The following is an 11090-nucleotide window of genomic DNA, read 5'->3' on the forward strand; positions in this document are numbered from 1 at the left end:
AGTTGAACTCACATTTGGTATTTTACATCCCTGATAAATTCACTCTTTCCATAGGAATTTAGGAGATTTACAACTAAAAATACATCACTTGTCTTTGCATAAATTTAGATAGAAGTATTTTCCTTCCACAAATGTTCCTTGGAACACAGTTCTCTCCATCTGGTTTACCATCCTGAGTCTGAGAAGCTGCCTATGTGTAAGTTACATATGAACTTAATGTCTAAGCTTCCGTTATAATCAATGAATGTAGTCTATGAATCCTAGAGTCACTCAGCTTACCCTAAAGTAAACACTTAAAACTTTATTCAGTTTCTTTCCCAGAGACAACTAATGTCATAGAATCATAGAATCAATAGTTAGGTTTGGAAAGGACCTTAAGATCATCAAGTTCCAACCCCCCTGCCATGGGCAGGAACACCTCACACTAAACCATGTCACCCAAGGCTCTGTCCAACCTGGCCTTGAACACCACCAAGGATGGAGCATTCACAACCTCCCTGGGCAACCCATTCCAGTGCCTCACCACCCTCTCAGTAAAGAATTTCTTCCTTAGATCCAATCTAAACTTCCCCTGATTAAGTTTGAACCCGTTACCCCTTGTCCTGTCACTACAGTCCCTAAAGAAGAAATGTCATCTGAAATGCTTGAAAATACCATGGTCTCTAGCTGCTTCTGAAGGATGCTGATCGATCAGAGGTCTTGTGTCAGTTCTGTCAACTGCATATGAGCGTTTCGGATAATGTTAAGCATCTCAGATAGCATTGAGGCATATTTAAGTCAAAGCAGCTAAATCCAGCACCATTGGCTGGTAGATTAATACTTCTTTTAGGCTGCATTAACTATAATGGAAACTTAGGCACCTAGGGCATGTGTGTTCCCCTACATCTGGACTCCTAAATTTGGTTGTATTAATTTAGAGCTGATTTCTACCCTACTATGATGGAATTCATTTAATCTTAAGGTAGATATCTACAAGTATCAAATGATTTGCTTTCTGGAAAGGAGAACTAGCTTTGGTAGCTACATTGGAAATGTCTAAACCTAGTCATTTAGTCTCTGCAGCTCTGTTCTCTCAACAGTTTTGGGGAAGGACGACAGTTGGTTACCTTTTTGCACATAGGGTCACAGGTTAAATTATAATCCTGGATCTAAGCGTAGAAACCACTAAAACATAGCAAAAGTATCCACAAAACATTATTTATATATGTGCTTCCATGACTCAAGGAATCTCAATTATGATCTGCTATTGAGTAGATACATGTTAAACAGTAGTCAAGAATCTGGACAATTTCTGCAGATAGGTTGTGTTGCTTTTGTTCTTCCTGCCTGTCAACTGTTGGTTTGTTCCTATTTTTGTCTTGGAAGTCCCTCCTGAAACTGAATATGTATGAAAAAGATGGTAGTAGAAGTCCATAGACCTCACTGAGAAATTTACCTAAACCTTGGCTATTCCACTCCTGCCCTTTAACCGCATCTGAGGTTTTTCATGCGTATCTTTCGTGCAAATTTTTTTTGGCTTACAAGCATTTTGCACCAAGAACTATCTTTCCAAAAGTTTTCTTTCCAGCATTTAGCATGCATGCTTGAGACCAGCAGGTGCTATTACAATGACATCAAAAAAAAAAATAAAGAACTACGGTGATTAATTTAACCTGGCTCTTGGCATAAATTATTAGTCTTTGTACCAACTCACCACAGAAGAAAACATTAGATATCACTTCAGATAGCACATATCCCCTTGGCGTGCCTTTGCAAGTTTGTAGCTGTTCATGAAACTAGGACTGAGAAGACCCCAACAATATGTGTCCCTTCCTCTGGCAGCTCATACCTTTCAGTACTGGCATAAACCAGTAAACCAGAACACCACAGGGACTTAGGTGTGAATTCAAACTAGAAGGTGTGAAACCTAAGCCAGATATTAGTCATTGCTAATTATTATTTTCAAATCTACAGGCTGGTGGTTGGTATTTATATTGCACATCTGACTATATTGCAAAGAAAGTACAAGGAGTATGAGGAGCCTTATTGCATCACAGGAAGGAAAACATACTGTTCTTTATCTGCAGTTAGTGTTCCAGCATGCCCACATGCAGTCAGACTCATCACTTCTGCAGTGCTTCTTTCACGGGTATCCCCACTGGTATCATTACTCAGATAAATCTGATACATTCCAGAAACCCCTGCTCTTCCTTCTAAGCACCAGGAAGAGTCTGTCCGGGAAGTGCCAGTGGCAGCTCTCCAGTATTATTGCTAAGCACCTGAACATTGGTAAGCTGCAAATGTGATTCTTTAGTATAAACAAATGCTTCAGAATTTCAAACTGTGAGGGGGGCACGCAATGAATTTTTTTATCACATCACATCACACATGAATGTAGTGAAACCCCCCAGAATAATTACAGGCAGACTGTTTGCATTACCTCCAGCCACAGCTTCACTCAGTGTTAGGAGACTGGAAATACCAGAACAATACATAAATAAATAATGCAGGAATTGCTGATTGCTCATTAGGGAGTCTGCCTTTGTAAACTGCCTGCCACAGCTTTACAGAGCTGAGCACTGCTTTAACCTTCAGGTGGTTTTATCTTTAAACTTCCAATTGTATTGTGGTCGATTTTTGACTTTCTGATGCATATCTGTCTTCACACCATTTACTGAAATACTGCTGTGAATCTTCACAAATATTTGACCTATTTTAATAAGCTGCCTGATATTTTTTTGTTTGAATCGAGCTGAAATGAAGAGCAAATAAGCAAGGATGGAGCTTAGCATTTGGGAAGCACGATCACGAACGTGCGGCAGTGCTGGCCAACTGTATTTTTACAGATAGTGACTTACCATGCATCCTTTGACAAATACTGTTACTTTCCAGAGCCTCAGTTTCCTAAACAGCAAGACTGTGATTATGTGATCATAACTACCAGGGGCAGGGGAAAAAAAAAGGCACATATAATATAGGGCTCCAATGTATGCGTGCAGCTTATCTGCATTAGTCAGGTTTTCATATTTGAAATATTTAGTTTAAAAGGTGACTAGATCATGGTTAAAATAGTTCCTCATTCAAGAAGAAGAAACTTAATTTTGGGGGCACATTCCCATAAGAAACCAAAAGTTGAATATTTTGGAAATGACATCTTCTAAAAATAAGGGTTAAGATTTTCAGAACAGATCTGATTTGCCATCACTTGAGGGTTTTTAAGCGAAGACTTAATATTATGTAAAAGATTCTCCGCTTTCAGTCACATTATAGAACTTCCAAGTGTTCAGTTGCATACTAAGGAAGACCAGTTTTCTGTAAGAAAAAAAATCACTGCATAATGTAGAGTAGCCATGGTCCACACAGATTGGAGATGTTCATGCTGGTCTCCTCTAGCTTTAAAAGCTACAAACCCATGAGTTTGCTGAGATTAGAAAACTAAAATTAAAAAAAAAAGGCAAAATATTGTGTATCCTTTAATTCATTCACTAAGAAAAATCTTAGTGTCTTATCCTTAATTTCTTTCTCCCCCCCCCCCCCCTTTTTTTTTTTCCCAGAAAACAGTGGGGATCCATGAAAGACTCTTTCATTAAAGAACCCTGGATATTCTCTGTATGACCCCTGTTGTATTTGGGCTGGAAAAATAATCTTTTGGAGATTTTCACCCATTTCCTGCTTACATCTGCAGGAGTCCCAGAGTGCTCTCAATGACCATTCATCCTCTGAGTGTCACAGAGAGGGACGTGAGAGCAGCATCTCCAGCCTGCAGCAGGATGCTGGGATCTATGCTGCAATGTAACAGCATGGACTATTTTGCCATTGATGCTGGACTGTCCCCAGTGACCTTTAAAGGTCAAGGAGGTGGAGTTTCTGCTGCTTCCTGGCACACGTTGGTGCCACTGGGAAAGCTGTGAACTTGCCCCTTATGACTGGTTTGAAATCAGTTAGGTAGGATTCCAATCGTAGAATCATAGAATAGTTTGTGTTGGAAGGGACATTAAAGATCACCTGCTTCCAACCCTCAGATATAAAAGATATAAAATCAATGTCAGCATCCTGCCAAGCGAGGATTTTCTGCTATTTAGTTTTGTTTCCATCTGAAAAAAAGAATTCCTTAACATGTGAGGCGTCCCTGCCCACGGCAGGTGGGTTGGAACTAGATGATCTTAAGGTCCTTTCCAACCCTAACTATTCTATGATTCTATGTTCAACAGTGTTTATCCATTAGATTTCTTTTGGGCTTTGTGCTGATTAAAAATAGGACAGTTGTAGACTCTGCGCTCTCTTGTTCCTGCTGCTTTATTCCTCATTTCCTCTGCCACCATCCCTCCTGTTACCCCTGGCCCCCCTTGCAGGCTCAGAGGAGTCATCCACAGAGTAAGCTCAGACTCTGGTTCTCCCATAGGATGACAAAGTCCAGTAAGACTGTAGCAGCAGCTGAAAGCTGACCTGAAAAGAAATAAAGGGCTTTGGGGCTGAAAGAATCTTTAAAAATTATGCCTCAAGTACTACCTGAAAAATAAGACTAAAATGAAAGAAATAATTGGATAATATGCTGTGGAGAAATCAGAGGAGGGATGGGAGACTTTCCTGGGACATGAAGTAGGAACTTGCACTGACTGCCAGAGTGGCAGCAACGGCTGGAAGGAAAAAAATCAGGAAAGATGACAAGACATTTTCTATTAGAATAAAAATATTAAGCTAAAAATATCAGGGTAACATGGGCCAATGTCCTGGCTTTGGCTGGGATATAATTATTTTTCTTCCTAGTATCTGGTGCGGTGCTGTGTTTTGGATCTAGTATGAGAAAAATGTTAATAACACACTGATGTTTTAGTTGTTGCTAACTAGTGCGTACCCTAATCAAAGACGCTCTGTCAGTGAGGAGGGGCACAAGAAGCTGGGAGGGAGCATAGCCAGGACAGATGACCTGAACTAACCAGAGGGGCACTCTATGCCATAGGTGCATCCCTTGTCTTTCATGGGGCTTATTCCTCTTTTTCTCCTTTATTATTATTATATTTTACCTTATGTCAATTATTGAACTGTCCTTATCTCAACCCATGGGTTTTATCTTTTCCCAGTTCTCGTCCCCATCCCACTGAGGCGGGGGGAGTGAGTGAGCAGCTGTGGGGTATTTCTTAGTTTCTGGCTGGGGTTAAACCACAACAGTCACAAATAGAGCTGAGAAAACCAGAGCATCAAACTGTCATCTAAGTGGAAGTGGCAGTTGCAGATGAAGCCGCATAACTGAATGAGGTATCAGTATATCATCTGGAAGCTAGACTAAATATTACTCCGAGGAACTAATGATTTATGAGAGCTTAGTACATGTGCAGGATGCCTCCTATGCAGACTAAGGGCTTTGTAGAGGCAGGTGAGGCTAGCGAAACCTGCTAAATGCTCTTGGTGTGCTCTAGTCATGAAGTAAAAGGCAAGAACATGTTTTCTGTATGTACATGAGATGATTCATGTAAAAATCAGTACTTATGGGACCTTGCAAGGGGGATTTGATAAATCAATGATAAAGTATCTACTAATCTATTGGACACAACAATACTTGAGCAAACTATGAACAGATGACTGGTGTCATCTGTTTTGCAGGCTGTGAATTAATGATCCGGTGGCTGCAAGATAGTAAAGGAAATCTGGATTTTTTCTTATTTCAAAGAGCCAATTAATACTTCATCCTTTTATTTACAGAGGTTTTATGTCTGTCTGTGAGAAGGGCATCTGCAGAAGATGTGATCTTTTTGTCCAGGTGTTTAGAGCATTCACTCCTTGCTGTTCTGTTTTGTAACATTTAACTCCTTGCACCTCTGAATTTAGATAGCAATTGAAATGGTCTTAGCTGAGACACATGCTGATAAGGCAGCCATCTGCTTAAAAAGGGGGCCAATAAATCTCATTTTCAGTGACTGAATTAAAATTCCCTTTAGCTCCTTTCGTTTTCTTACTTATTTAATTATTATTTATTTTTGTCTTATGTGGAAAATAGGAGGCTTGGAGTCTGTAAGCTGAAATTTAAAAAAAGCAGAAGCCATGTAATGGTAGTACAGCTCGAGATGCAGGATTTCCAAAAATGTCAAAGGCATGCCAAAAAATGCATTTTTTTTCCCCCAGAATAATAAAAATTCTTGCAAAAATCTGGAAAAACCACCCGATTTTTAATTTATTTTCTGAAATTAAGCATCATTTTCCAGCAATGGGAGACATTAAGAATAGTTAGCACACAGAACTTACTCAACAGCGTATTCATAAATTAGGGGTAACTTGTTTGCACTTGAATACCAGGGAATAGGCAGAAGAGCAGAGGTAAACTACACTGCCCTAATAAATCCTTCCTAGCCCTAATAAATCCTTCCTAGGGATCTTCCTTCTCTTCCCATCCTCCCATGAGTCCTGACATCTCAAACCTCCTGTATGGTCTTGAGTGACCTTGTTTCCTCCTGATTTCAATGGGAGTTGCCAGGAGTAACTTACGGATTCAGTCACCAAATGTACTCACTCCTGTCGCTGACTGCTGCGACCAGGAACTGCAGTAAGTCAAATCATGCAATAATGTATTCTTCTAGTGAGCAGCACTTGTTTTTATGATCAAGAGCCATGTGAGTGCTTGCAAAGACGGCGAGGAAGGGTAAGACACCTCTTCATTTTCTCCCCTCTCTTCTCCAGCACTGGGTGACACCACTTCTGTCTCCAGCTGGTCTGCAGCCGACTGCCCTTTCATCTCATGGCAACTTGCCCTGTCCGAGGTTCTCCTATCCCTGTAGTAGTGGAAGGTTAGGCCTCTCCGTTGTCCAAAGAGAGACAGAAGAGTGAGAAACCCTCCTGATTTCTTCTAAGAGTACATTCCTTATATTCACTCTTCACTTTGTGGCAGGTCTCATAAGGGGTTGAAGGCAGATGGTTCACTGTCAAGCCCCTATTTCTTTAGTCCCTCTTTCCCCTTAAGGGCAGTAGCTAATACACCAGCTAAACCCACAAGAATTTCCTTTGCCCATAGCCTCCTGGTACAGAATTTCATCCTTGTGCACAGTTTGTCAGTGAAATTTGTGAATTTCATGGCTAAATCCAAGTAAGGATTTGGGTGCTTTAAAACTGAGTTAAGCAGAATGGTCCCAGTTCACAGGAACGTTTTTTTCCCCTCAGTGACTGTTTGGCTGGGGATTTTCACTATTCTCTGAAGAAGGGATTGCCCCTCCGGGTTGACTGCCTTCAGCATGGGGATGTAGACCTGTGCCCATTTTGATGCCACTTTCTTGCACTGGCCTTTCTCTTCTGTGGCAAGACATCCATGAGGCTTAAAAATGTTTAAGATGAGGCTGACCATGTAGAAGATGCTTGAAACTGTTTTAGGTGGACCAGATCCCCACTCCCTGCATGCCTGTGCTAGCTAGGCTCTTACATGCCAATTCCACTCACAGCATAAAAGAAAGCAGTGAATGCCTTTCAATAATTTAAACCAGATGAAAGCAACCTCCAGGGGAGACTGTTGGATCCATATATTACCTGGATGAAACTTCTGAAGCCTTCATTCAGGCAACTACGTGCTAGTGAGCAAAGGGCTTTTGAATGCAAACTTCTTCATCCTTTTCTGTGGCTCTCTGATTCCTATGCTGACTGGTTTGGACTTTATTTGAGGATGCTTGTCTCCATGGGCTAGACAGGGAACACAGGTACCAATTCAGGGCTCTGTATTACATGGCAAGGGCAGATACCTAAGAGCTGCTGCACAGTGTCTGAGCAACTCATAAAGACACCAGCAGCCACTACACATTGTTTCTGAGTGGAAGAAGGGTATATTTGCCTGGAGAAGCTGCAGCTCCAAGCAGTGACCAGAGCTGACTTGCTTTAGCATTAGCTCAGTTACAGCACTACATTACTATGGTATGATAAAAAGCCACAATCTGGGTCTCAAGGTAGATCTTTTGTGTCAGCACCGTTTAACTTCCTCAAATCTTGCAAGTGCCACAAGTTTGCCAGTATTTGATTAACAAACTGCAGAGGTCTCTGCTGTCCTTTTCTACATAGAGTTTCTGTTCCTATTTCAAATTGGCTTTGTCACTGGTGACAGGTTTCAAACTACCTTACCTTTAGAAAGTTGACTGCATCAGGCTCTGCATCCATTACTGTCATTTAACGCACTGTAAGAAATGTAACTGCTGCTTCCACACAGCATCCTACAAACCTCCTATGAAAAAATCAGATGTGGAAGGCTTCTGAAATTAGCCACTTAATATGCTGGAGTCAGTGGACAAACTACAAATAGCTGCCTGCTTTCTCAAAGCGTTGAATAATTTAAGCTCACAAATTCCCTTTCACTGATCTTCAGAGAGAATAAAATGAGTTTGTGTCCTTTGGGGAAGCAAACCAAAAATGTTCTACCTGAAATAGGCAAAGCCACCATCACTGAAGTAGAAAGACTGAAGGTTGGCAACTTCCTGGAATTGCACAGAGCAAGAATATTCAACCCTAGTTTTTCATGAGGCACGGACCCCTCAGAAGCCTGTGGTACGTGCAGAGTCACACATGCAGGATGCAAATTTGCTTTTCTTGGTCACTTTGGAAGCAAACCTGGAGTGCCTGGTTGGAAACCACAGGTTCCAGACTTCCAGAAGAAAGGAAGGAACTAAATGTCCCACTTTCTGGTTAGTAGGAGTTAGCAGGCTTTGTGAAAAGATATGTTCTGTTATATAAAAGTTATGTATAGACTACAATACATAGATGGCTGACCTGAAAGGACAGAAAGGGCTATAGGACTGTACCTAGCTGTGCAATGCTTCATCTTCTCATAGAGATACCAGTCCAGGTCACTGAACTCATATGATTCCTCAAGCAGGTCAGTCCAGTAATATTAAAGAAGATCTCAAGTGATTTTGAATCATTGATACACCTCATGATCTTTTATTCACTAATTTCTTTGCATTATAGATTGTATCTTTTGCTTGTTTACTCAAGGGGAATTCAATTGCATTCAGAAGCTGAAAGTTTGTACCCTCTGATAGTTGGTCTGGAGGCATCACTGAGCCTGCAGGAGACTAACTTCAGAACCTTGATCACTGTGCCCATCCACTGGTTTTCAGTGATCAGCCAACATCTGAAAGGTAAGACATGGAATTTGAACTACCCTTACCACAGTGGTTTCTTCAGGCGTTGAGTGCAGAGAAAGAAAGCTCATCACAAGTACAGGCTCACTAAGGGGAGGCACATAAATCCTGTGCCATCAGGCAAGCTCCTTATACTGGCAAGTATTCTTGTATTTTACAACTAATTTCCTGGAAATAAATTCTTGCCTTTCTAACCTAATCCAAAATATTTTCTTAAAAGAAATCAGTTTATCTGGGGGGTTGAAAATGCTTTTAACAAATATTTGCAGTTTTACTTAGATCAGTAAGTAAACCACATGGATTTTTATCTGCTGGTAGTACTTTTTCCTTCAACAGCCTCATGGACCACTCATCTCATTTTGTGAGAACACATGTCAGACAGTCTCTCTCCAGCTTACTTAAGCATAATGCAATTTAATGCAGGTCATGCAATCTAAGAGCATGCAAGGCCAAGCAGCTGCATTTGCTGTTCTGCCTAACACTGACAAGGCCTCTTAAGATAAGGGGATTGAAAATTTCTCATGATATTTGTGCCTTTTCATTAGAAAAGCAGTGTATTCCAGCCTCAGAAGCTCACCACCCACAGCTTCTGTGTTAGTACTTACTCGGGGTTTTGTCAGAGGAGCGGAGGGAAAAAAGAAGACATAAATGCAGATACATATATATATATATATATATATATATATATATATATATATAAAACTGCCAGTAGAAAGGCAAAAGGAGCCTAACACATTGTTATAGAGTAACACTGTGGTCTTTTCTGGCCAATTTACAAAGAAATGCTGAAACGGAATTCCTGGTCCAGCATAGTGTCTTCATTTATCAATATGACTTTCCTTCCTGCTTTGAGGCAATTTGGCAAACATGTTTTCTTGCAGAGGAAATTTTGTGAGCTTCAGAAATTCTAAGTCCATTTATCAGTCTAATCTACTGATAGTTTTCTAAAGAACCTTTTTGTATAAACGGTGTTCAGCCGTCTCTTTTAATTCAAAGAGGCTTATCCTATCCTAATCAGGTTTTCCACATGTACAACTTAGCAAGTATTTTATATTACGGGATAAATTAACCAATAAACATAAAGAGAAAGTTATAAGAAGAAATAAGTTCTCTTATCTAGAGAGCCCACTAAATGTACTTCAAGTGTTGGAAAAGAAGATTAATGATAGCCTTTTTTTTCCCTACATATGAAGGAGAAAAAGCTGAATTTATTTATAGGACTGTTTGCTTGTGAAGTAAATGCTCATGGGGGAAAGACTACAATAAGGAAACAAATTTTTTCTATTTCTTTCTGCATTTTAACTTCACAGCATCTTTTTTTTCTTTTGCAAGTGTCCTGTGATTCCATGTCAATGTTCTTTATCCTTCACTGATAAGCACCCCTACATGCTGAAGAGTTCTGAGTGCCACAGTCAGGATCTCTGGAGACCAGAGCCTAAAAGCGTCCTACATATATGAGCAGTGATTGCCCAGATTCCCTGTTTCAGGTAAAGATGTAAGTCAGAGGGAGGTGTTAAATACTGGACAGAAACTCCTGTCTGTGTTTGATTCCTAAATCTTTGTTGTATAGGTTATTTCAGGGGCTAGGCAGAATAACTGTTTACTGATGATTAGCTCTCACTAAAAAATATTTGGAAGTCTTGATGCCAATGAAAACAAAATTATTACGTTCTTGCTACTGCTGCCTTCTCCCCTGTTGCATCTTAATTCTATTATGTCCTGGGCTCTGAGTATCAGGAATATATCTACCTGTATTTGCAGAGAGCCAAAATATCATGAGTACCTTTTCTGCTTTGACTTAGGTTCTGGCATAATATAAAAAATTAATGATAATATTAGCTCCCAGCTCCTTTTTTCCAGTACTGGGTAAGTGCATACCCTCATACTTCATGGGCAGTTATCATCAATTTATAATTAGGCTCAGGTATTTCACAGTAGGAGTCTACACAGTTTTCCAGCTGGCATATAAATGATATTTTCTCAATATTCTCAGAAACCACATCT

The sequence above is a fragment of the Psittacula echo genome (genome assembly GCF_963264785.1).
Source record: "Psittacula echo genome assembly, chromosome: 1".
In the NCBI taxonomy this organism is placed as follows: Eukaryota; Metazoa; Chordata; class Aves; order Psittaciformes; family Psittacidae; genus Psittacula; species Psittacula echo.